This window comes from Sturnira hondurensis, unplaced genomic scaffold (genome assembly GCF_014824575.4).
Source record: "Sturnira hondurensis isolate 20B ecotype Veracruz unplaced genomic scaffold, ASM1482457v3 Scaffold0004136, whole genome shotgun sequence".
Taxonomy (NCBI): domain Eukaryota; kingdom Metazoa; phylum Chordata; class Mammalia; order Chiroptera; family Phyllostomidae; genus Sturnira; species Sturnira hondurensis.
The window spans coordinates 54095313-54123302 of NW_028076767.1; the positions used below are offsets into that span (position 1 = coordinate 54095313).

The 27990-nt window shown below is 35.7% G+C and overlaps 1 protein-coding gene across 20 annotated transcripts in view; it reads left to right on the forward strand.

Moving 5' to 3' along the window:
* BAZ2B (bromodomain adjacent to zinc finger domain 2B) overlaps positions 1–27990 on the forward strand; it is a 382453-nt gene that overhangs the window by 31201 nt on the left and 323262 nt on the right. For 18 of the 20 annotated variants that reach the window (XM_037044636.1, XM_037044614.1, XM_037044625.1 and 15 more), the window contains one exon: positions 19420–19519. The gene's annotated coding sequence lies outside the window, so the exon portion shown is untranslated. Of the gene's footprint in view, positions 1–19416; positions 19520–27990 lie in introns of all 20 variants that reach the window. The other 2 variants (XM_037044615.1, XM_037044616.1) reach the window with 1 other exon arrangement.

A 27990-nucleotide genomic window follows, 5' to 3' on the forward strand; every position in this document is an offset into this window, starting at 1 on the left:
TTGCTGGGTCAAAAGGCAGGTCCAATTTTAGTTTTCTAAAATTCCATACTGTTTTCCATAATGGTTGTACCAGTCTTCAATCCCATCAACAGTGGACCAGAGTCCCCTTTTCCCCACACCCTCTCCAACACTTGTTGTTTATTGCTTTGTTTATGATAGCCATTCTCACTGGTGGACACTGGTATCTCATGGTGGTTTTAATTTGCATCTCTCTGATAGCAAGCGATATTGAGCATCTCTTCATGTGTCTCTGGATCCTCTGCATGTCCTCCTTGGAGAAGTGTCTGTTCAAGAGAACATTGGCAGGAAAATATCAGATATTTCACGCAGCATTTTTACTGATATGTCCCCAGAGCACAAAATATAAAGGAAAGAATAAACAAATGCGATCTCATCAAAATAAAAAGCTTCTGTGTGGCTAAAGAAAACAGCATTAAAATCAAAATACAACCAACTGTATGGGAAAACATATTTGCCAATGATACCTCAGACAAAGGTTTAATCTCCAAAATATACAAAGAACACACACGACTTCACTCTAAGAAGACAACTAAGCCAATTAAAAAATGGGGAAAGGACTTGAATAAAAATATATATTTTAAATTTTTATCTGTTGATTTTAGAAAGAGAAGAGGAGAAAGAGAGAAAGAGAGAAAACACTGATTTATTGTTTTACCTATTTACGTCATTGGTTGCTTCTTGTATGCGCCCCAACTGGGGACTAAACGGGCAACCTTGTTATTTGGGTTGACGCTTTAACCAACTGAAGTACATGGCTAGGGCCCCTAGGTTTTGATATGGTTCCATTATTGTTTCAAGATATTTCTTGATTTGCATTTTGATTTATTCTTTGACCCATGGTTACTCAGGAACATATGATTTCATCTTCACATATTTGTGAATATTTCAGCTTTCCTACTGTTAGTGATTTCTAGTTTCATACCATTGTGGTTGGAAAAGATACTTGGTATAATTTCAGTCTCAAATTTGTTAAGACTTGTTTTGTGACCTATCATATGAAAGTATCCTGTATAAAGCACAAAGTGTTTCCTTTGTGCTTTAGAATAATGTATATTCTGTTGCTATTGGAAGGAATTTTCTGTAAATATCTGTTAGTTTCACTTGCTCTAAAGTTTGGTTCAAGTCCAATGTCTTATTTCTGATTTTCTGTTTGGATGATCTATTGTCGAAAATGGGCTGTTGAAGTTCCCTGCTATTATATACCCTTTATTTCTTCATAGAGACCTGTAGTATTTGCTTAATATATATAGGTGCTCTGATATTGAGGGCATATATGAGTATATTTATGATTGTATCTTCTTGATCAATTAATTTCCTCATCATTATGTAATGACCATCTTTGTCTCTTATTAAAGTTTTTGGGTTAAAACCTATTTTGTCTGGTATAACTAACCTGCTCTCTTTTAGTTTCCATTTGCATGGTATATCTTTTGCCATCCCTTATCTTTGAGTCTCTTTGTGTCCTTAAAGTTAAAGTGAGTCTCTTACTGGCAGCACATAGTTGGATCTTGTATTTTGTTCATCCAGGCCCTCTATGGCTTTTGATTGGAGAATTCGGTTTTTACATTCAGAATAATTATTGATAGCTAAGGTCTTATTAGTGTCATCATATTGTTTCCTGGCTGTTATTTAGTTCAATTTTTCTTTTTTTCCCTTGCTGCCTGTTTTTGTGGATTTATGGTTTTCTGTAATGTTATGCTTTGAGTACCTTCTCTTTATCTTTTTGTGTTTCAGTTGTAGGTTTTTACTGTATGGTTACCATGAAGCTCACATAAAAATATCTTATGTATATAACAGTTTATTTAACTCCGATAACAGTTCAACTCATGTTTTTGATATCACCATTTATATATCTTTTTGTGTTGTGTATACTTTAACAAATTGTCAAAGCTGTAACTGTTTTTAGTACTTTAATCTTTATACTAGAGTTAAGTAGTTGACACATCCCTGTATTGCAGTATTAGGGTATTCTGAATCTGGCTGTGTGCTTACTTTTACCAGTGTGTTGTATATGTTCCAATGTTTTCATGTAACTAAGTAGCATGTATCCTGCTTTCTTTCTTTTTTAAGGGCATGTTGGATCATGTTGTAACCTTGCTACTAGTTGTGCAGGGTGACGACTATAGGATATGACCAGTACAAAGTCCAGCAAGGGCATGATATCTCTTTGGTTCAGGCCACTGGGGTCCATAGCATTGAAACTGTGTTGTTGTAGTGCTCCTGCTGAGCACTATAGGGGGTCTACAGTGGCAGCAAGGGCTGTTGGAGTTCTCATTGGCTTTCCAAGTCTGGCAGCTAGGGACCAGGGCAGGCAGTGATAGACACTGGAGCCAGTGGTATGCACACACTTGGCTGCAGGGTCAGCTGTATGTGTATCTGTAGTGGTGGGACCAGTTGTGAACATACACATAGTGATGGAGCCAGGGAAGGTAGCAAGGGCTAGGGCCAATTATAGGCTTACTGGCAACTGCAGAGGCTCTGTCAGTGTGCTCTCCTGTGGCTTCCCACTCTTATGCTGGTTGTGTACATTCTAGTGGAGGCTGGTCTTAGGGTTTGGGCTGGTGATATATAGGCGCACAGCTGGAGTGGCTAACTACAGGTGAGCACCATGGTGCCAGCTAGTGACAGGCAGGGTCTGAACTTTGCCCACAAGCTTTGGTAGGGCCCTTGCTACCTGTGTGCTCATCTATAAATGCATGTATTCTCCCAGGTTGAGGACTACACTGGAGGCTGTTGATTGGTGTCAGACCAGTGGCGTACAGGTGCATAACTGGAGGGGCTAGTCCTGAACACAGCAGTGTGGGTAAACCAGGTGGGTCTAGGTCATATAGGTGGGTCATGTAGCTGCAGAAGTTCAAGTTGGCTGTAGTTGTGCTACTAGGCTGTCAAAGGACAGGGAGAAGGACTCAGAAATCTAGTGTCATATACTTGTGCATATGCAGTGGGCTATTGTTAGCTAATTCCTGGGGAGCAGAATATGGTGATATCTGCTTGGGAGATCCTTGGAGACTGCTGGCTTTTGGCTTTATCGGTGGTAAAATCTGCTGAGTTTGACTACAGAGCAGTTCTCTGTGAACCTGCATCACTCCTGCTGCTTATCTATTAGTAATAGCCTCTGCTCTTCTTCCTTACATTTAGCTGTCTTTATAGATATCAGGTTTGCTGGTCTGGGCAGGTTGAAACTGAAGCAGTACCTTCATGCAGTGTCCCAAGATGATGGAAAAGCTAGTCGCTCACCCTGCTCTTTCTTTCCTGGTGAGAGTAACTCTTTCTATCTGGGAAGTTCCTTCTTGGTGCTTGGGGGATGGAATGATGTAGGCAAAATGAAATTTGTTTTCATTCTCTTCTTGTGTGATTATTGTTTTTTTTATTCCACTGTGTTGCTAAAACTTCCTGAGTGCACTTCAGAGATCTTCAGAGTTGATTTGGTGCATGGATAGCTGTCCAAATCCTTGATCTTTTTGGAGGGATGGGTACTCCTATGCCCCCATTTTACCCACAACCTCTCCTAAAATTGTATCTACTTTTTTAATGTGTTTCAAACATAGGGAGTCCAAATATGTATTTACAATATGAGAATCTAACACTGGTGTTTAACAAATAGGTAGTATGAAGACATATAACACAGACTTATCAAATCAGTGCCAGGCATTAACTGGAAGAATTAGCTTAATACAATGGGTGACAAATATGATTTTAACAGTTACTTAAGTGACTATAACCATCTTCCTCTTCTTCTTCCTTATTCTAAATCAGGCTCCTTTTGCTTGTATGCGTTGGAAGACACATACAAGCAAGAGTGTGTTTTTGTACTGGTAAATGGCTAGTACCAGAACTGTGACTGTCAGTCTTTCTCTTATTCTGTCTTATGAAAAATCACAAATTTGTAAGATAATAGGCCTAGGATTAAGGATGCTACAGATCACAAACAACAAGAATTGGTGAAGATGTGGAGAAAAGGGAACTATTGCACATTGTTGGTGGGGTTGCAAATTGATGCAGCCACCATGGAAAATAATATGGAGGTTCCTCAAAACTTAAAAATAGGCCTACCATACAACCCAGCAATTTCACTTCTGGGTATTTATCTAAAGAAAACAAAAACATGAATTCAAAAAGATAGGTGCTCTCCTGTATTTATTGCAGCATTATTTACAATAACCAAGATACAGAAGCAACCTAGGTGTCCATCAATAGATGAATGGAAAAGATGTGAGATACACACATATACAGACAAAATGGAATATTACTGAGTCATAACAAGTAAAATATTGCCATTTGCAACAACGTGGATGGGCCTAGACAGTGTTATGTGTGGGAAATAAGTCAGAGAAAGACAAATGCCATATAATTTTACACATATATGTGGAATCTTCATAAATGAACAACCAGAATAAAATAGAAACAGACTCATAGATATAGAAAACAAACTGATGGTTGCCAGAGGGGAGGGGCGAGAGGGTGTGAAAAAGTGGAGGGGATTACAAATTTCCAGTTATAAAATAAGAACTCAGGGGTGTAATTTGCAACACAGGGAATGTAGTCAGTCATATATTAATTTTGCCTGGCAACAAATGGTTACTATGACAGTGGTCACATCATAAGGTATATAAATGTTGAATCACTATATTGTATACCTGTAACTAATATAATATTGCATGTCAACTTTACTTAGCTTTAAAAAAAGAATGTTACACACCATTATTTTTTCCTAAAGCTAAAATAATATTAAAGATATTGTAGTTTGTTGAGAATAAATTAACCCTAAACCAGAGATGGAAAATTTGTTGTTACTGGAGTCCCAGCTCTGATTATGTGGTAGTGGTAGCCTAGAGCTATGCCTTGAGCATTCTGTGGCCATGTCAAGTCTGTATACCAAACTGGGCCTGATTGATTTACTGATTTAAGCCATGGGCAGAGGAAGAGGGAATAGTGGCCCAATTATTTGCCATTTTCTTCCATAGTTTTTAAGTATATATGGTAGGTGCCCATGTTTAATGAAGTTTATTCCATCTTTCTATTTGATTTTCCCCATATTTCAGTAGAAATAATTCTTCTTTTTTTAAGTACATTTTATTGATTATGCTATTCAGTTGTCCCATTTTTTTCTCCCCTTTATACCCCTCTACCTGGTACCCTCATTCCCTCCAGTATTCCCTACCCCTTAGTTCATGACCATGTATTGTACATATAAGTTTCTCCATTTCCTATACTATTCTTAACCTCCCCCTGTCTATTTCATACCTACCAATTATACTTCTTTTTCCTGTACCTTTTCCCCCACTGTGCCCCCTCCCGATCTCCACTGATAACCTTCCATGTGCTCATCATTTCTAGGATTCTCTTCCTGTTCTAGTTATTTTGTTAGTTTGTTTTTGTTCTTTTAGGTTCAGTTGTTGATAGTTGTGAGTTTATTGTCATATTACTGTTCATAGTTTTTTTATCTTCTTTTGTTTCTTAGATAAGTCTCTTTAACATTTCATATGATAAGGGCTTGGTGGTGACGAACTCCTTTATCTTGACCATATCTGGGAAACACTCTATCTGCTCTTCCATTCTAAATGACAGCTTTGCTGGATAGAGTAATTAATCTTGGATGTAGGTCCTTTCATTTCATGCTTTGAATACTTCTTTCCAGCCCCTTCTTGCCTGTAAGGTTTCTTTTGAGAAATCAGCTGGTAGTTGTATGGGTACTCCTTTGTAGGTAACTGTCTCCTTTTCTCTTGCTGCTTTAAGATTTTCTCTTTATTTTTAATCTTGGATAATTTAATTATGATGTGTCTTGGTGTGTTCCTCCTCAGGTCCAACTTCTTTGGGACTCGCTGAGATTCCTGGACTTGTATGTCTATTTCCTTTGACCGATTGTGGAAGTTTTTCTTCATTGTTTTTTCAAATAAGTTTTCAATTTCTTGCTCTTCCTCCTCTCTTTCTGGTACCCCTATGATTCGCATGTTGGAATATTTAAAGTTGTCCCAGAGGTTCCTAAGCCTTATTTTTAAAAAAATTCTTGTTTCTTTATTCTGTTCTGCTTGGGTGTTTATTTCTTCCTTTTGCTCCAAATCATTGATATGAGTCCTGGTTTCCTTATCTTCACTGTTGGTTCCTGTATATTTTTCTTTATTTCATTTTGTATAGCCATCACTACTTTCTTTATTTTGCGACCATACTCAATCATTTCTATGAGCATCCAGATTACCAGTGTTTTGAACTCTACATCTGATAGATTAGCTATCTCTTGGTTGTTTTGTTTCTTTTCTGGAGTTTTGGTTTGTCCTTTCATTTTGGTTATATTTCTTTGTCTTGGCACACTATTTATGTTGTATGGAACCTTAGGTGTTTGCCAGGGTAGGGCAACCCACTTCACTGCCTTGTGGTGCTCTATGTGGGGGAATGGTCAGAGAGGGAACAATGCCACTTGCTCAGCTCTTTCTCCACTTTCAGTCAATTCTCCTACTACCTTAAAGTGAATTGCACCCTTCGAGGTGCTTCTCTGGTGTTGCTTTCTGGGCAGGTGGGCTTATGTATGTTCTAGGACCACATGGGCTCCACCAATGGACTTTCCTGTGAGAATGACAGTTTCTTCCTTCTTTACAACCCCCACGGGTTTTTATAGCCAGAGGTTTTGAAGCTTTAATTTTTTGGCACTGTAACACTGGGTTGCGTGGTCTGTCTCACTCCCCAGTTATTCCTCTAGGATTATCCACACACAAATGTGGGGCCACTTAGTCCACCAGCTGCCACCTTGCTGTGCAGTTCCTCTCTACCCTAGCTTCCTGTCTCTGCCCCTCCTACCGGTCTGGATAAAGTTTCTTCTTTAACTCCTGGGCTGTTGAATATCCATACATTTCAATTTTCTGACAGTTCTGCTTGCTGTTTTGTTTTTAAATTGGTTGTTATTCTTTTTTTGGTTGTATGAGGAAGTGAAGCATATCTATGTATATCTCCATCTTGACCAGAAGCCAAAATAATTGTATTTTTTTTGGAATGCATAATTTTACATTTATTTATTTATTTATTGTTGTTGTTAAAGTACAGTTGTCTCTATTTTCACCCCACCATGGTCCCCAACCCCACCCATCCCCACCTCAAAATAATTGTCTTCTCAATGGTAATTCCAAAATACGTATGATGTTATTTTGGCATTGAAACTATTTAGTCCTGGCTGGTGTGGCTCAGTGGATTGAGTGCTGGCCTGAAACCCAAGGGTCACCAGTTTGATTCCCAGCCAGGGCACATGCTTGGGTTGTGGTCCAGGTCCTCAGTAGAGGGCACATGAGAGGACCACTCACTGATGTTTCTCTCCCTCTCTTTCTCCCTCCCTTCCTCTCTCTCTAAACATAAATAAATAAAATCTTTGAAAAAAAGTATTTATGTTTTTACTTTATGAAAGTTGCATTTTTTGGTCACTTTCTGTATAAATATCTGACTAATGAAAGACTTTTAATAGTAAGCCATCTACATTTAAAAATTAGAAAGAACCATGCCTATGTAGCCTAGTTGGTTGGACTGTCATCCCAATACACCAACGTGGCAGGTTCTATCACTGGTCAGCCCACATGCAAGAATCACCCAATGAATGCATAAATAAATGGAACAACAAATCAGTGTTTATCTCTCTCTCTTTCTCTCTAAAATCAATCAATGAGAAAAATTTTAAGTGAAAATTATACATAAAAATGAGAAAGAACCTAATAAAAATGCTGATAGACTTGCTGTTCATAATCACCCCAAACTGGAAACACATGAAAAGTTCCTCAATGGATGAGTATGTAAACAAACTCCAGTATTCTCTTTACATTATACACCATGCCATATAATATATACAATGGAATGCTATTCAAGAATAAAAAGGAATGAAGTATTGATGCATGAAACAACTTGAATGAAGCTAAAGGGCAACATGCTGAAATGAAACTAATCTCAAGAAGTTACATTTTTATCCTAAGAACTCTGAAACAACAATCCAAAAGAACCTATGCACCCTGATGTTCATAGCAGCACAATTTACAATGGCTAAGACTTGGAAGCAACCTAGGTGCCCATCAGTAAATGAATGGATCCAAAAACTATGGTACATTTACACAATGGAATTCTATGCAGCAGAAAGAAAGAAGGAGCTCCTACCTTTTGCAACAGCATGGATGGAACTAGAAAGCATTATGCTGAGTGAAATAAGCCAGATGTTGAAGGACAAATACCATATGATCTCACCTTTAACAGGGAGCTAAACAACAAAACAAACAAGCAAGCAAAATATGACCAAAGACACTGAAATACAGAAAAGGCTGACAGGGACCAGAGAGGAGAGGGGAGAGAATTTGGGGGGAAAGGGGTAGGATTCACAGGAACAAGTATAAAGGACACATGGACAAAAACTAAGGTGGGTAGAAATGGGAGGGAGTAAAAGACAGAAAATTGTACTTAAACAATAATTAAATTAAAAGTTACATTTTGTATGATTCCCTTTGTAAACTACATATCAAAAGGCAAAACTGTATTAGTAGAAAACAGATCAGTGGTTGTCAAGGTCTGGGGATTGTGGGTATGTATGACTACAGTGGTGCAGTACAAGGGACTTTGGGGGCGGAGAGTAGTGATAGGAGAATTCTGTGTCCTGACTGGGGTGGTAGTTATATGAATCTGTACATGTGCTAAAATTTATGTAACTACTTCTGAGAAAGTCAATTTAATATTATAATTTTAAACAAATGTTATAAAAGAATGTAGAATAGGATTTTGAGTAAGCTTCAGGTGGTAAATGTGCTATATGAGGTGAAAGGAAAATTCTGAGGATTAAAATAAAAAATCTAAAAAATTCTATATGCAAAAAACTCCCCCTAGTGCATAGCAGTTTGGCAGTTGGGGTAGTACTTTGTGTTTTATTAGATTGGTTTGTATTGTGTAATGGAAAGGGCATAAAACTTCTGCATTATTGATATCTTTCCTTCACTATTTGCTTGAGTAAACTCATGCAAGTCACTTAATTGCTTGGGTCATCAGATTCTTTTTCTATGGAATGAGAGGTTTAAATCCTGTGCTTTTCAAACTGAAATACTCCTAATAAGCACTTTACTTCAGAAATGTGTTTGCCTTAATACATAGCATGAAGTAAAATAGATGCTCTAGGAAAATGCTCTTGTAGGGTTTTTTCCCCTATTGGCTTCATATAGCTCATTATATAACATTTCATTTTCTAGCTGGAATAGCATGACACTAGATAACCTATTAGTAATGCTAGAAAATCTAATAATATCTTAGTTATAAAGTTTTAGTTTTAATTTTTGCTAGATAACCATTTTGAGTTTTTATATTTTAAGTATTTATTTTTTAATACTATGCAGAACAGCGATTTTACGCCACTAGGTGGGGATGTAAACAATACAGCATTTGTTGTTTCTCTTGTACTTGGAAGTAATTTGATACAACCTTCGTAATTCCCCAAAAGGAAGAGAGAAAAAAACATCCACAGAAGTACTTGTTTTTATTGTTCTAAATGTTATGCTAATTTAGAAGTGGTAAAAATTAAGCTTCTGAATTAAGAATGAGGTCATCTGTGCTCAAATAACATTTGTTATGAAACTACAATTTCCTTGAATGACTCCTTTGTCACAATATGTGATATTCATTGTTTTATAGGTTTATTTTGTCCTGCTACATGTTTAAAGATAGATGTGAAATCCGAAATAAAATTTAGCAACAAAGGGAAATAAAAATAACAAGAGACACAGTTTCTTTTGGGGTTTTCTATCCTTTTTTTTGATACTATGAAAAAGAGTCAATGATCATTTGCCTCTTTTTAAAGATCTATTTTATGTTATTAGACTTCTACATGAAATTAGCAAAAACGTAGCTACACAGAATGCTAAGAATATTTTTAAGGAATTGCTTTATTACAAAATGCCATCATGCTGTGTTGCAGTCTTTTAAAGAGTACTTCAAATTAGACAAGTTTTGTTTTTCTCTTTTATCTCTAAAATGAGGGGAGCTATGTATATATTCAGAAGTTAAAATTGCCTTCTTTCTTGAGAATTTTCTTACCTCAGATTTTATATTTTACTGGTGTTCAGGCAAATGTTCATGGTTATGTATAATGATCTATACATCATATCACCATTGAAGCTCGCCTGACAGCGCAGTACAGGACTTCCGTCCAATAAGGACTGACACCCATTTTCTTTCAGGAGTCCCTCTTGGGTTTTCAGTTGTTCAGTGTTTGATCCTCTTTATTTATGACTCAGCTAAAATTGAAGGGCTTTACCATATTTGTTTTAGTTTAAAGATTTATCTAGCATAATTGGAATGAGTTATCTGAAATTCTCAGGTAAAATTTAGCTCAGAAGTGGAGATCTGTGGCTACGATATATTTTATATTTACATTTTAGTTAACTAAATGTAACAATTTTCAACTGAGGTACCGTTCTTATAAATGAATGACCACTTTTGAAAGATTGTGTTTAAATATATATAGCATAAAATTTAGCATTCTAAACATTTTATAAAATTTTAGTAACACATCCATAACATAAATTTTATAATTTTCACCAGTTTTAAGTTTCGCATTGTTGTGCAACCATCCGCTGTTTCCAAATCTTTTTTATCACCACAAACAGGAACTCTGTAACCATTTAGCAGTAACTCCCCACTCCCCAGCCACTGGTAACCTCTAAACTAATTTCTGTCTCTATGGATTTGCCTTAAAGGGCTCAGTTCTAATGACTATATTTTTAATTTTTCCACTTGGATGAAAAATATATAAGTTCTACTGTTGTCATTTATAAGAAATTAAAAAACCCAATTGAACAGGACTATGTATGTATACAGACACAAATAGCTGTGAAGCATCACAAAGAATAAGTCACAAGTATCATCAGTAAGTTCACTAAACATTATTCATTCTTAGTGTTTCCTAAGTATTTGCAGGAAGAAGAAAGCTTAGAATTGTTTTGTATAATGATGTATTTTCTTAGACAAAAATCAAAGAACATACATACACAATTAAGACCCCCATTTTATTTACACCCTGATGACAAATGTAATGAAATAATCTAACATAAAATATCGGTATGTGAATTAGAAGGAAAAAACATTTTAAAATTTGTTTTGTTTTAAAGGTTTGATTTGTTTATAAGTTTCAGGCCACACTCAAGTCACATTAGTTTAAAAATATCAACAGAAGCAGCAAATCATTGGTATAAAATATTTTTACTGGTCTTAAAAATCTGCTGCTCAGGTAATACAATTTTTTAAAGAAAGGGCTTGCACTGTAAGCCATACATAGCCACTGGATTTTTCTGAACAAGAGTAAATAAAGAATTTTAAGCCCTGGCTGGTGTAGCTCAGTGGATTGAGTGCGGGCCAGCGAACCAGACCATCGTGGTGGTTTGATTCCCAGTCAGGGTACATGCCTGGGTTGCAGGCCAGTTCCCAGCGAGGAACTCACAAGAGGCAAACATACATTGATGTTTCTCTCCCTCTCTCCTTCCCTTCCCCTCTAAAGATAAATAAATAAAATCTTAAAAAAAAAAAAAAAAAGAGTGGTGCCTGGCACAGAACAAGTGCCACATAGGTATTAGCTATTATTACCACATATCCTAGGCACTCAACAAATGTCCACTATTAAAAAAAAAGAATTTGAAAGATTGCTGTCAATTAACTGTCCACATGTAGAATTTTCTGAAGAGGACATTTAGGCACAATTCATAATTTAACAAAAGGTTTTAGATTCTGGTGTTGCTAAATAGAAATAGACCAACAAGTGAACAAGGATTCTAGAACTTTCTGTACTAAAACTAATAGTTTAACACTGCTGTGACTTGAAACCCCAACTGCCCACATTTTGGCACAAGGCCAAGGTTTAACTTGTTCTTCCAATGCCTGCTGAAATACCTGTAGCTATTCAGAGCTTGAAAAAAATTAGTTAATAATGCTCAAACTGGTAGCTTCAAACAGCTCTGCTGAATGTTTTGGTGGCCACTGATATGTAGATGTGGCTTTATGTCAGCGAGGTCATAGGTGAGTGTGGCATCACTGGCTATAATGTTTGAAGAGCAGTATCTAACATCTGTTTATTTCTGTTTCATTATTTGAATGTCTTGGACCATGTGTGATTGGACTGGTATTTGAATAAAGTGAGATAATATGTCAAAAATAAAATTAGTAGCCTGATTCGTATTCTAACTGGATGTATGGAACAACACTGGTAGACAGAGATAATTGAAGCCTTCATTTGGAAAAACTAATATTTCCTTATATTCTCTATTGAGTGATGTGTTCATAAATATAAAAAGAATGGGAAACAATTAAATTATTTCAGGAAATCTAGAGAATCATTTTTCTCTACATCATTTTAGATGAAAGTGTACTTTCATTATCCCAGAAAAATATTTACTTGATCTTATTTTACTGTCTCTTGAGATAGACTTTCTTAGGTTTCCTAATTCCATAACTGGAAAGGTTTTTCCTTTATAATGTTTTATTTATGTTGCTGTCACATTATTTACCTTGAACTCACTTCCTCCTATCTTGTGTAGAAATGGAGAATAGTGTACTAATGCATACAAATTTTTTCTGTTTCTGATTGAGGAATCAAATCAACTCTAAAATCAAAGAACTAAGAGTTGTTTGCCTCATTCAGCATTTATTAAATTACATTCTATTGTGCCTTCTTGTACTGAAGAGACTGAGAAGCTAAGAACTGCATTTTCTGAAGCTCTTGCTGCTAAGGTTCTGGATACACATTAGGTTTCTCTAATAAGATGCCTTCCTGCAAAATTTGGAAGGCAGAAGTGAATGAGGACTACCTTTCTGCTCCTCTTGGCTATTGCTATTAGCCAGCAGGTTCAAGATGTTCAGTGATTTTGTTCTGGGAGTCATTTTTAATGTCTTTTATAGACTCTGTTCCTCCGGCCCTTCCTGCAATTTTGTATTCATCTAATTTCCTCTGTTAGATGTCTTTGTCAATAGGAAAACAATAGCATCACCATAAATTGGAGGAAAAGAAAAGGATCCCTAATATTGCCATGCAAATTTTAGACAACACAAAGAATTTATGGGCATAAATATTGGAGAAAAAAAGAGGTAAACTATTTCTGTTTGCAGATGGTGTCATTCCATATCCCAAAACCCCCAAGAAGTAAACTAAATGGATAAACTAGTGAAAAAAGAGAGAGAATTGTAATACAAGGTTATAAACTAAACATAAAATTAACATCACATATGAGGAATCAAGCAAAAAGGAGAAAGGACTCATGGACATGGACAAACAGTGTGGTGATTGCTGGGGGCAGAGGGGTATAAGGGGACTGAATGGTATTGGAAAAAATAAAGATAAAAACAGCATCAAATAAACACAAATAAGCAGAGACAAAATTTTTAAAAGACTAAATTTTCAATAGCAAGAAAAATGCAGCAAAAAAGATCTAGGCATAAACAATACAAAATGCTTAAAACCACACGAGGTAAAATATACATGAGGTAAAATATAGTACCTTCAGAAAGATACCAAAGAAGACATGAACCAATAGAAAGGCATACTATTATTATTTTTGGACATACACCATCTATTTTTTTTGCTTTTTCTTAAATTAATTTATAAATTTAAATTTAAACCTCAATACAAATACCCTCTGGGTTTTTTGTTTGTTTGTAACAAGAAAAAGTGCTTTATAAAGTTTATTAGGAAGAACCAGAAAAACTAGAGTGACCATGAAATTCTGAAAAAGAAGAAAAATGAGGGAGACTATCATTTCCAGGTGTTAAGATATATCAATATAATACACCTGCTGTAATAGAAATAGTAGTTCCAGCTCACTGAAATACAATAAAAATTTCATAATTAGTCCCAAGCATATGACTAAAAACAGCATTTATAGTCACTGAGGAACAAAACAGGCTTTTAAACAAGTATTATTGGAATAAACTAGACAGACATATAGGGAAAGGTATAAATGAAATGTTTCACACACCATACACAAGAATAAATTTCAAATTGAACTATTAAAATAGAAATGTACAAAATGAAACCATGTATACACTAGGAAAAGACATGAATGAATTCCTGCATTATCTAAGAAGGGCAAATATTTTTTTAACCATGATAGTAAAAATGAACTTGATAAAATTGACTATAGAAAAACAAAAAAGTAAGTTCTTATTTTTCAATCAATAAGTATTTGTTTTTTAAAACATATAAAGTTTAATTTAGGAAAGAATTTTCTCTTCTGTACCTTTTACCTCAGTTTATAACTTAGCATTTTCACATTTGCTTTATCTCTCTATGCACATGTACATTATTACTGTTATTATTGTTGCTATTATTAATTTGCTGGACTATTTAAGAATAACTGCAGGCATCATGACCCTTTACTTTTATTTCAGTGTTTATCTTGTGGAAACAAGGATATTCTCTTACATTACTACAATATAATTATGAAACCATGAAATTCATTATTGACACAGTATTGCTATGTAATAATATATAGTTCTCTTTCAAAATTTGTTACTTTTGTCCCAACTGTCCTTTATAACAATTATTTTTCTCATATATAGTTGCACATTCCATTAATTTTCATATCTTGTTTGTCTTAAAATCTGGACTACTTCCTTAGCTTTTCTTTGTCTTTTTTGAAAAGTGACATTTTTGAAGTGTATAATCCAGTTGTTTTATAGAGTTTCTTTAAAATTAAGTTGTCATGTTTTATAATTGTCTTGTTTTCTCATTAAACTCAGATTATGTATTTTTCATAGCTTTATTGAAATATATTTCAAATTTCATAAAATAAACCCACTTAATATGTAGAGTTTAGTGGGTTTTAATATGTTTAGAATTGCACAACCATCACTACTATCTAACTTTAGAACATTTTTCAAATCCCAAAATGAAATTACTGCTCATTCCAATTCCTGCTCCTTTCCTCGTCTCCACCATCCCAGTGCTAGGCTAATTGATTTCTGTCTCCATGGATTTGTTTATTCTAGACACTACATATAAATGGGATCGTAGGAATATGGGTATTTTTTTACTTAATGTTTTTCAGGTTCATCTTAGTAGAAACATGTATTACTATATCATTGTTTTTTACTACCAAATAATATCCCAATTTATGGATTATACTGTATTTTGTTCATTAAGTGATCAGTTGATGGACAAGTTGTTTCCATGTCTTAGCTATTGTGATGTGTTTTTATGACCATTCATGTACAAGATTTTGTGTGATCATATGTTTCCAGTTTTTTCTGGGTATAGGAGTGGAATTTCTAGGGCACTATGTGTTTAGCATTTTGTTAAACTGACAAACTGGTTTTCAAAGCAGCTGTACCATTTTACCTTACTACTAGCAGTGTTTGAGGTTTCCAGTTTGTCTACATTTTTTCTTTTTTAAATGATTTTCTTTTTTTAATTGATATGAGAGAGAGAGAAATGTCAATTTGTTGCTCTACTTATTGATGCATTCATCAATTGATTCTTGTATGTGCCCTGACCGGGGATTGAACCCACAAACTTGGTGTACCAGGATGATGCTCTAACCAACTGAGGTAGCTGGCCAGGGCAAATTTCTCTACATCTTCACCAATACTTGTTATTGTCTGACATTTTTACTTTAGCTATCCTAGTGGGCATGAAGTGGTATCTTACTGGTTTTGATTTGGATTTCCATAATAGCTTATGATATCGAGCATCTTTCCATATACTTTTTGGTCATTTGTATATCTTTGAAGAAATGTCTATTTAGATACTTTGCCTATTTTTTAATTTTTTAATAGTAAGTTCTTCATGTATTCTGGACAAAAATACCTTATTAGATATATGATTTGCAAACATTTCATTCCATTTGTAAGTCATCTTTTCACTTTCTTGTTTATGTGCTTTGAAGCACAAAAGTTTTTCATTTTAATGAAGTCCATTTTATCTTTTTTTTCTTTAATTGTTTGTGCTCTTTTGGTGCTGCATCTAAGAAGCCATTGCCTAATCCATAGTCGTGAGGATTTACTCCTATATTTTCTTTTAGGAGTTTTATAGTTTCAACTATTATTTTTAGGTCTATGATCCACCTTGAGTTAATTTTTTGTGTACAGTGTAATGTAGAGATACAACTTATTTTTTGCACGCGCATATTCAGTTTTCAGTACCATTTCTTCTTTTCACTGAATTATCTCAGTACTCTCATGAAAAATCAACTTACCATAGATGTTAGTGTTTATTTTTGGCCTCTCAACTTTTTTTTATTGATCTCTATGTCTTTCCTTAGGCTATTACCACACTGTCTTACTGTTGTTTTGTAGTAAGTTTCAAATTTGGGAAGTGTAAGTCTTATAATCTTTTTCTCTTTTTACAAGATAGTTTTAGTTTTCTCAGGTACCTTGAGGTTTTCATATGGAAATTAGAATCAGCTCATCACTTCCTGCAGGGGCAGGGATTCAGGGTGGGAGCACAGGAACACAGATCAGATTGGAATGGGGATTGTGCTGAATCTCTTCATCACTTCATCAAATTGCCGTTTTATTAATATTAAGCATTTAAAGCCATGAACGTGGCTATCTTTCCATTTACTTAGATCTTCTTTAATTTCTTTCAACCATGATTTGTCATTTCCTTGAAATGACAAGAGTTATACAAGAGTTACACTTCTTTTGATAAATTTGTTTATTGTTATCTCATTTTTTGAGCATTTCATTTCTTTCCTTTACAAGACATTTTATGCTTGCCCCGCCAGTGTGGTTCAATTGGTTTGGCGTCATTCTGCAAAGCAAAATGTCAGGACACGTACCTGGGTTGCAGGTTTGGTCCCTGATCAGGGTGCCTATGAGAGGCAACCAGTCAATGTTTCTTGCTCTTTCTCTCTCCCTTCCCTCTTTCTAACGATAAATAAATAAAATCTCTTTCTTACAGATATTTTATGCTTGTCTTCTATATTTTTTCCCAGACTTAAAATGAACCGTTTTTCCAAGGAGCCCTGGGTGCTCAGTGTGTCCTAAAATACTCATTTCAGAAAGAAAACTAAAGCAATCTGAGTTTAAATATTTGGTCTGTTGGCTTTCTGCAAATACTATTGTCTACCACAATGAGCCAGAATTTTTTGGAGAATACTGCTTTCATGTTTGCTTTCGGGAAAAATAATAGTGCTCTGGAATGTATTATTGTGAGAAAGCAGAAATACTTTCCAAGATGTCTGGAAATACTGGCAAAGATTCCAGCTTCAAAGACCCTTTGTTGGCTAAATTTTGATACTCAAAACATGAAAAAGAAGACCATGATTATAATAACTGAAACCAGTTGAATCTGTAAAAAGCCCTAAGTCCTTGATGATGCTCAAAAGGAACAAACTCTATTCAGTAAATTTATTCCTATATATGTATCGGGATCCATGATCACCAGTTACAAAAAATACAGAAATACACTTCATTGTTGCTGGCTAAGTGATAACTCACCAAGGATCAGGAAATGGACTGTGGAGAAATTGATTGGTGATTATGGTCCTTAAGCTGTATTTAATGTAAGAACTTCCCAAATACTAATGTGGTTGCAGGTATATTGAGAGAACCTTCAAGGAAGTCTGGGGCCTGAGTTTAGACAAAGCTTGGTATTTGACATGTAAATCACCTGCCTTCTGATAAACTCACAGAAATATGCTAGGTATGTGTTTTATACTTATATGGGGTCAAAATCTCCCCAGAATCTTAAGCAATGGGAGGCGTCAGAAAGCTATAACACAAGAATAACGTAGGTACTGCTTATCCATGCATAACCTTTACTCTGTTTGGATAATCTCACTGGCAAATCTATATTTCCCTGAGAATTCTAGGAACCCAAGATGCTGTATAGGATGCAGTGTTATCAAGTTTCTATCTTTTATATTTTAATGAAACATACAATTCTATTTTTATATGTGTATCTTTCTCAATTGAGAGAATCATAGGAAATGAAAAGTAGATAATATTGACAGTTGTTGAATATTATTTATGTAGAATGTGATCCCTTGGAACTAGTGTTTAGGTTACAGTTTGTGTATTTAACCAGTAGGATAGTATAAATTACCTAAATTATAATCTTTAAATATATCCACAGTTGCTATACCAGTTCATCTTTATTTTTGAAATGTGTACCATAAATCCTGATTTTTTAATTAATTATGAGCAGTCTTATATTTTTAAGCAAAATTACTACTTTTTTGCCACTGGAGAACTATTTTTATATCATACAAAAATATAGAATGTTTACTTATATGGAAAATGTAATAGTAATGCTCACTATTACTATTTCTATTACTATAGTAATGCTATGCCATGATAAGAATATTTTAAAAAACATGAAAAGCATTTCTGGGATGAACATGAGTTGAAGAATTTTCAGTTCACCTTGAATTCTGATAGCATGGCTGTATCCTTCCTTGGGCAGCTACCAAGAGAACCATTATAAGAGTAGTTTAACAATATTAGGTAAATTACCATTAATTGTTTTATAAAAGAATTTGCTCTTATGATTACTAATCACATACCCATGAGAAGTGGCCATTAGTAGGGAAAATACATGCTGGAAGGTAATTAGCATAAGCATATCTGGCCTTTGATCTCAAAGACGTAAATACATCAGATTATTTACTAAGACTATGTGAACACTGTGTTTCTACTAGTTTAGCCAATATCTTAAGTATCCCTGACGCATAGAGTTCATGTTCACTGATTCATGATAACTCATGAATCTGATAAGACTCTGGTAACTTCAGAAAGACTGCACAGTTGTCTTTTGTCTAATTGGTGAAATTACCCCTTAAATTATAACTATCTAGTCTGATCTGTTCTCTACTTTAAAAAATTGAAACTTTTACCCTTGAACTTATTTAAAAGATATTATACTATTTACTTTAAAAAGAATCTGACATGGTGCCTTGTAGAAGGAGGCTAGTTTTTGATATCTTGTATAGTTGCTTTTTTTCTGCCTTAATGTGCATCTCTCCTTCATGCATATTTTTATTTGGAATGGTCCTCTGGGAGAATTAAAGTGTTGCCAAGGAGCTCTGATATCTCAGTTGAATTATAAAACATCAGTTGTAAGTCAGTAGTTCTAATCATTCCAACACCGATAGCTTATGAATGAAGAAAGTAGATAGTAAGGGAGAGCCAGAATTAGAGGACTGATAGATTGGATTTAACAGAAAATCAAGCGATTAGGCATTTTAAAGTGCAGTTTAGAACCCTGAGGGCTATTCGAGGAAAACTGTGCCTTATCACTTTATAGTATGAAACTCTAAGATAATGAGAAAATCATGAAGGCAGACAGGACAAAACAACAATGATTCAAATGCCAAAATGCTGTGCCCAGTGAAAATATTCTTCAGAAATGATGGCGAAATCAAGACAATTTTATAAATGTTATTACTAAGAGAAATTTGTCTCCAGCAGACCTGCACCACAAGATACAGTGATGGAAGTTCTTCAAAGGGAAAAAGAATATTAACAGAAAACTTAGATCTTCAGGAGCAACTGAAGAGCATCAGAAATGGTAACTATCTGGATAAAAAAATTAAAAAGTTTTTTTTATCCTCTAATAGTATTTTACAAGAACATATGGATGTTTCAGGTAAAATTATAACATTGTCCTTTGGAACTTTCAGTGTATGCGGATGTGATAAATATATGGGTGATAAAATAAATATATAAAACTGCTAGGATACATGATTAATGGAACATATGTGCTTGAGAGGTGTCTATATTTTACATGAAAAAGTATTATGGTTGAATTCTAAAAGATTGGAGATGTATATTATGTTCCTTACAGAAACTACTGAAAAAAATACAAAGAGATACAACTCAAAAGCCAATAGAAATATTAAACTAAAAATTATTTAAATTATATTTTAATGGTATGAAGGAAAGAGTAACAGCAATACAACAATAGAGTGAACAAAAAGAAAATAAGTGGTTGAATGAAATCTAGTGATAATAATTATATTAAATGTTAAAGGTCTAAACACTGCAGTTAAAAGTCAGAGATGATCCTGATCCGAGTGGATAAAAAAGGAAGACCAAGCTATACACTGCTTACAAGAGATACCCTTTAGATATAAAGACACACATATATGTTGCAAGTAAATGAATGGACAAAACTACACCAGACAATTAATTAGGAAGTATGAAAACCAAGAAATAGCCCTGGCTGGTGTAGCTCAGTGGATTGAGCGCGGGCCTGCAAACCACACAGTCACAGTTCGATTCCCAGTCAGGGCAGATGCCTGGGTAGCAGGCCAGTTCCCAGTTCCTGGCCGGGGATGCACGAGAGACAACCACACACTGATATTTCTCTCTATCTCTCTCTTCTTCCCTTCACCTCTAAGATAAATAAATAAAATCTTAAAAAAAAAAAAGAAGACCAAGAAATAACTATATTAACCTCAGAAAAAAAAAACCTTTCAAGATAGAGATTATTAGCAGAGATAAAGAACAATATGTTATAATGATAAAAGGACATGTTAGGGCAAACAAGGACATTTTAGGAAGACAAAATTAGAACTGTCTGAGTATTTAACAACAATTTAATATACAGGAAGCAGAAATCAAGAAAATTCAAGTGAGAAATTTATGCTTCCACAATAACAGGAGATTTTAAAAACTTCTCTCAGTAACTAATAGAACACCTAGCAAAAAATCAGTAGAGATGCAGATTTGAACAATGCTATGAGTGGCCTTGATGTAGTGAATATCGTAGAACGCTATACCCCAAAACTGCCAAACACACACACACACACACACATATATATATATATATATATATATATATATGGTATGTTACCAAATATAGGTCATATGATAGAATATAAAACAAATCCACAAATTTAAAAGGAATGCAATTATATAGAATATGTTTTCTTAAGCCCCCAAATTAAAATAAAACTAGTAACAATAAGATAGGAAAATATCAAATATTTTGAAATGTAACAACATACTCCCAAACAAATCATAGGGTAAAAAAGAAATCACTAGGGAAATTAGAAAATACTTCAAAGTGAATAATGGCAAAAATACAATATATCAAAATGTGAGGCAAGCAGATGAATCAGGGCTTATGGAGGCAACACAGATTTCATTCCTTAAATTAGAAAATAAGAAAGTTCTAGAGTCAGCCATTTGAATTCCACACTGAGAAGGTAGAAAAAGAAGAGAAAATCCAAAGTAAGTAGAACTAGGAAAGAGTAAGATTACAGAAGTTAACCACAGAAACCTAGACCAAAAAAGAAAAAAATAAAACTAACAAAACCAAAAGCTAATTTTTAAAAAACAAACAACCCTGGCTGTTGTAGTTCTTGGTGTAAATCTTGAGCATGAGTCTGCAAACCAAAGGGTCTCGGTTCTATTCCCAGTCAGGGCACATGCCTGGGCTGGGGGCGTGAGAGGCAACCACACATTGATGTTTTTCTGCCTCTCTTTCTCCTTCCCTTCCCCTTTCTCTAAAAATAAATAAATAAAATCTTAAAATATATATATATATATATATATATAAATAAATAAAAAAGAAACAAAATTCATATGCGCTTACCTAGATGATCAGAGAAAAAGAATTAAAAACCACCAATATAAAGAATGAAAAGGGTTTTTCACTACAATGGACATAAAAGGGTAGTAAAAGAATATTTTTCAACTTTATGTATCAAATTCAGTAACTTATGAAAGATGGTTGAATTTTAAGAACATAGCTTGCCTAACTTGATACAAGAAAAAAAAATCTTGGAAATCCTAATGCCGAATGTTCATAATCTTTTCAGAAAACAAAGAACACTGCCCAATATAATTAGGTAAGCATGGCCCTAATACCAAATGTTACAGAGACATTACAGAAAAGACATTTACATACCAGTATCCCTCGTGAATTTAAATACAAAAATATTTCATGGAGTAAGAGCATTTTAAATTAAACTATGTATAAAAAGGAACATGATATACATTAAACTATGTATATCATGAACAAAGATTTAGTCCAGGGATTCAAGGCTAGATCAATACCCTGTCATTTAATACCCTATCAATGCTAATTTACCCTGTTAATAAAATAAAACAAAAAATCATTTTCAATGTGAGAAAAAGCAATTGATGAAATTCAATACATGTTTATGATAAAACTCAGCAAACTATCAACGGTAGAGAACTTCTTCAGCTGATAAGGTACTTCTACTGAAAACTCTAAATTAGCGTTATATTTAGTGGTGAAAGTATGAATATTTTGCCCCACAATTCTGAAAACTTGGAAAGAATGACCACTTTAACTCCTTGTATTCTATACTGTACCAATGTACTAGGCATTGCATTAAGGCAAAATAATAATAGTAATGCAATAATGTGCATGAATTTCATAAAGGAACAAATGAAGATGTCCATGCTCTTGGGTTATAAGATTCTTTACTAGAAAAATCTAAGAAGTCTGCAAAACAGCCAGAACAAAGGAAAAATTTTTAACAATATTATAGAATACAGAGTTAAGATACAAAAGTCAGTTGTATTTTAGTAGCAAACAATTGGAAGATTTTTTAAAATTTCATTTACAATTGAGCCGAAAAAGACAATACTTAAGAGTAAGTAAAACGGAAAATTATCCACAACATCTACCCTTAAAACTACAAAATATGGCCTTGGCTGGTGGGGCTCAGTAGATAGAGTGCTGGCCTGTGAACCAAAAGTTCGCCATTTCAGTTCGCTGTCAGAGCAGATGCCTGGGTTGATGGCCAAGCCCCTGGTTGGGAGTGTGCCAGAGGTAACCAATTGATGTATTTTTCACACATCAGTGTTTTCTGCCTCTCTTTCTTCCTCCCATACTCTGTCTATAAATAAATAAGTAAAATCTTTTTAAAAAAGTACAAAATATGGATGAGAGAAATTAAAGATCAAATGAATCAGTAGAGTTATATCATGTTCTTGGATTGGAACATTCAAGATTATTCAGGTGTCACTTCTAACCAAATTGATTAATATAGGCAACACACTCTTAACCAAAACTTCACTGTTTTGGTAGAACATGACAAGGTGAATCTAAAATTTATATGGAAATGCAGAAAAAAGCAAGAGTAGGCAAAAAAAATTTTAAATGATAAATAGAGCAGGAGGACTTACTCTGGTGATTTCACGACTTTGGAAACAGTTACTACAATCAAGATAACTTGTTACTTGTGAAATAAGCCTAAGGATAAAAGGAGCTGAATTCAGTCTTAAATGAACCTAAACATGCATAACTGGCTAATTTTCAGTGAGGGAATGGAGAATCTTTTTTTAAATATATATTTTATTGATTATACCATTACAGTTGTTCTATTCCCCCCCTTCATTCCCCTCCACCCGCACACTCCCTCCCCCACCATTCTCCCCCCCTTTAGTTTATAACCACGTGTCTCAAGTTCTTTAGATTCTATAATTCCCCTACTATTCTTTCCCTCCCCCTATCTATTTTCTACCTACTGTCTATGCTATTTTCTGTACCTTCTCCCCCCTTCTCCTCCTCCCACTCCCCTGTTGCTAACCCTCCATGTGTTCTTCATTTCTATGGTTCCACTCCTGATCTAGCTGTCCTCTTGGTTTGCTTTTGTTTTAGGTGTGGTTGTTAATAACTGTGAGTTTGCTGTCCTTTCACTGTTCATATTTTTCATCTTCTTTTTCTTAGATAAGTCCCTTTAGCATTTCATATAATAAGGGCTTGGTGATGATGAACTCCTTGAACTTGACCTTATCTGAGAAGCACTTTATCTGTCCTTCCATTCTAAATGAAAGCTTTGCTGGATAAAGCAATCTTGGCTGTAGGTCTTTGGATTTCATGACTTGGAATACTTCTTTCCAGCCCCTTCTTGCCTGTAAGGTCTCTTTTGAGAAATCCGCTGACAGTCTGATGGGTACTCCTTTGTAGGTGACTGTCCCCTTATCCCTTGCTGCTTCTAGGATTCTCTCCTTCATTTTAGTCTTGGCTAATGTAATTATGATGTGCCTTGGTGTGTTCCTTCTTGGGTCCAACTTCTTTGGGACTCTCTGAGCTTCCTGGATTTCCTGGAAGTCTATTTCCTTTGCCAGACTGGGGAAGTTCTCCTTTATTATTTGTTCAAATAAGTTTTCCACTCGTGGCTGTTTCTTTCCCCCTTCTGGTACCCCTATAATCCGGATGTTGGAACGTTTAAAGATGTCCTGGAGGTTCCTAAGCCTCTCCTCATTTTTTTGAATTCTCATTTCTTCATTCCTTTCTGGTGGGATGTTTTGTTCTTCCTTCTGGTCCATTCCATTGATTTGAGTCCCAGTTTCCTTTCCATCACTATTGGTTTCCTGTGCATCTCCCTTCATTTCAATTAGTTTAGCCTTCATATGTTCCTCTAATTTGTGACTATAATCAACCAGTTCTGTGAGCATCCTGATAAACAGTGTTTTGAACTGTGCATCCTAGAGGCTGGCAATCTCTTGGTTGCTTAGAGTTATCGGCCCTGGGACTTTGAGTTCTTCTTGCACCATCTTTTGGGCTGTTTGTGCCTGTTACTTAGCAGGATCGGAGGAGCCCTAGGTGTTCACTAGAGCAGGGCAACTCAGTCGCTGGGTTGTGACGCTGTACGTGGGGGCGGGGTCAAAGAGGAGCAATGGCGTCCCGTCTGGTGCCTCCCGCCGCTGCCACCACAGGTGCGGCAGCTGCCAACGTCACCAGGGCCCGAGCATTTCGTCCCACTGCACGTGAGTGTGCCACTGCCGTCACCCTTCCACCACTGGGTTCGCTCCCTGGGGCCTGCGTGGTCCGTCTCACTGTGTGCGAATGTGCGACCGCCGTCAGTCTGCCCCACACCCTGACTGGGTCCAGGCCACTTGCGTGGCTAGGTTAGGAGATCTTTCCTGCCTGACCCTGCTCCACTGCTGGCTCCGCCCCTCTTACCATCCCTGTTGAACTGTTCGTTGTTGTCAGACTTCCATATAATTCAATTTTTCTGTTCTTTGGCTGTGTCTTTGTTCTCCAAACCTTTGTTGTATTCAAATTTGGTTGTGGGAGAAGGCACAGTGTTTCCACCTATGCCTCCATCTTGACGGAAGTCCTGGAGAATCTTTTTAATAATAACCAGATGTGGACACAACTGGCTATTTATATGTGAGAAAATTATTACATCATACTTTACATCATAAGGAAAAACTAACTCAAAATGAATCGTAGACTTAAATGTAAACCTAACTATAAATTTAGAGGAAAAATATAAGAGAAAAGTGTCGGTTAATTTGAAATGGGAAAATGATTCTTAAGTTTGTAATACTCAAAGAGCATGAACCATAAGAGAAAATATAAATTGGTTTTTGGAAATCAAAATGTAAAAATTTTGCTTTTTAAACACACCATTAAAAAAATGAAAGGGCGAGATGAACAAGTATAAAGGACACATGGACAATAACTACGGGTGGGGGGCGGAAATGGGAGGGAGGCGGGGAGCATGGGGCAGGGAGCAAGCAGGGTTGGGAATATAAGACAGAAAGCTGTACTTGAACAAGAATTAAATAAAAAAATATTAAAAAAATAAATAAATAAAAAGAAAAAGAAAAAAATGAAAAGGCAATCCAAGATATAAAAAGTACTTTTACAACTCATTAATGAGAAGACAAATGATCCATTTTTGTATAGGCATATCACAAGAAAAGGTGTATGACAGAGTAAATAAGCACATGAAACTATGCTCAACATCATTGGACAACAGGAAAATGCAAATAAATCAAAATGAGATCATTTCACACTCATTAATCTTGTTAAGGTTAAAAAATGTAAATTCTAAATGTTGCTTAGGATTTGCAAAAGTAGAACTCTGAAATACTGCTGGTGGACATGTAAAATGGTATAGTTACTTTTGGAAATGGTTTAACACTTTTCTTAGGCATTAGCAACTTAAAAAAAAGTAGATGAATTGAACTTCATCAGCATTAAAAATTTCTGTACTTCCAAACACATTATTAAGAAGGTGAAAAGACGGCCTACTAAATGGGAGAAAATATTTTTTCAGTATATTTTATTAATTATACTATTACAGTTGTTCAATTTTTTTCTCCCCGTTATTCCCCGCTGCCTGACACTCCCCCCCCCCTGCCCCGACCCGCATTTCCCCACCATAGTTCATATTCATGGGTTATACACATAAGTTCTTTGGCTTCTCCATTTCCCATACCATTCTTAACCATGCCCTCTCTATTTTGTACTTATACCATTAATGTTTCTTTTTTGTTTTTAGATTTTATTTATTTATCTTTAGAGGGGAAGGGAAGGAGAGAGGGAGAGAAATATCAATGTATGGTTGCCTCTGGTGTGTCCCCTGCTGGGAACTGGCCTGCAACCCAGGCATGTGCCTTGAGTAGGAATCAAACTGTGATCCTCTGGTTTGAAGGCCCACACTCAATCCACTGAGCTACACTAGCCAGGGCCATTTATGCTTCTTATTCCGCATAGCTTTCCCCCCATTCTTCTCTCGTCCCTCTCCACTGATAACTCTCCATGTGATTTCTATTTCTGTGATTCTGTTTCTGTTGTAGTTGTTTGTTTAGTTTGTTTTTGTTTTGATTTAGGCTAGGTTGTTGATAATTGTAAGTTTGTTGTCACTTCACTATTCGTATTTTTATCCTATCTTTTTCTTAGGTAAGTCCCTTTAACATTTCATATAAGGGCTTTGTGATGATGAACTCCTTTTACTTGATGGTATCTGGGAAGCACTTTATCTGCCCTTCCATTCTAAATGATAGCTTTGCTGGATAGAATAATCTTGGATGCAGAGCCTTGCCTTTCATGACTTGGAATACTTCTTTTCAGCCCTTTCTTGCCTGCAAGGTTTCTTTTGAGAAATCAACTGATAGTCTTATGGGCACTCCTTTGTAGGTAACCCTCTCCTTTTTTCTTGCTGCTTTTAAGAATCTCTCCTTGTCTCTAATCTTGGGTAATGTAATAATGATGTACCTTGGTGTGTGCTTCCTTGGGTCCAACTTCTTTGGGACTCTATGGGATTCCTGGACTTCCTGGAAGTCTGTTTCCTGGCCAGATTGAGGAAGTTCTCCTTCATTATTTGTTAAAATAAGTTTCCCATTTCTAGCTCTTCCTTTTCTCCTGGTACCCTGATGATTCAGATGTTGGAATGTTTAAACATGTCCTGGAGGTTCCTAAGCCTCTCCTCATTTTTTTTTTGAATTCTTGTTTCTTCATTCTGTTATGGTTAAATGTTTATTTCTTCCTTCTGATCCAAGTCATTGCTTTGAGTCCCAGTTTTCTTCCCTTCATTGTTAGTTCCCTGTACATTTTCTTTTATTTCACTTTTCATAGCCTTCACTTTTTCCTCTATCTTTTAATCATACTCAACCATTTTCATGAACATCCAGATTACCAGTGTTTTGAACTCTGCATCTGATAGGTTGGCTATCTCTTTGTCACTTAGTTCTATATTTTCTGGAGCTTTGATTCGTTCTTTCATTTGGGCCATATTTTTTGTTTTGGCTCACTCATTACATAGTAAGCGTCAGAGCCTTAGGTATTTGCCAGGGCGGGACAACCCACATTGCTGTGTTGTGGGGCTATATGTGGGGGAGGGGTCTGAGAGGGAACGATGCCACTTGCTCAGCTCTTCGTGGGATTTTAGTCACTTCCTCCACTACCCACAAGCAAGCTGGGCCCTTCTGATGCTGATTCCCGGGTGGGTGTTTTTATGTCCCTTCTAGGACCCCGTGGGTCTCTCCAATGAACTCTCCTATGAGACTGGGAGTTTCTCTTGCCACCTCAACCCCCACAGATATTTTCAATCAGAGGTTTTTAGGCTTGATTTCCCTGCACCGGAGCCCTGGGTTTCTCCATCTGTCTTGCTTCCCAGTTGTTCTTTCCAGTGTATCCACATGCAAATGTGGGACTGCCTGGTCCTCGATGCCTTGCTGAGAGTCCTTTCCACCCTAGCTACCTTTCTGCACCTTTCCTGCCAGTCGGGATGAATGTTTCTTGTTTAACTCCTTGGTTTTTGG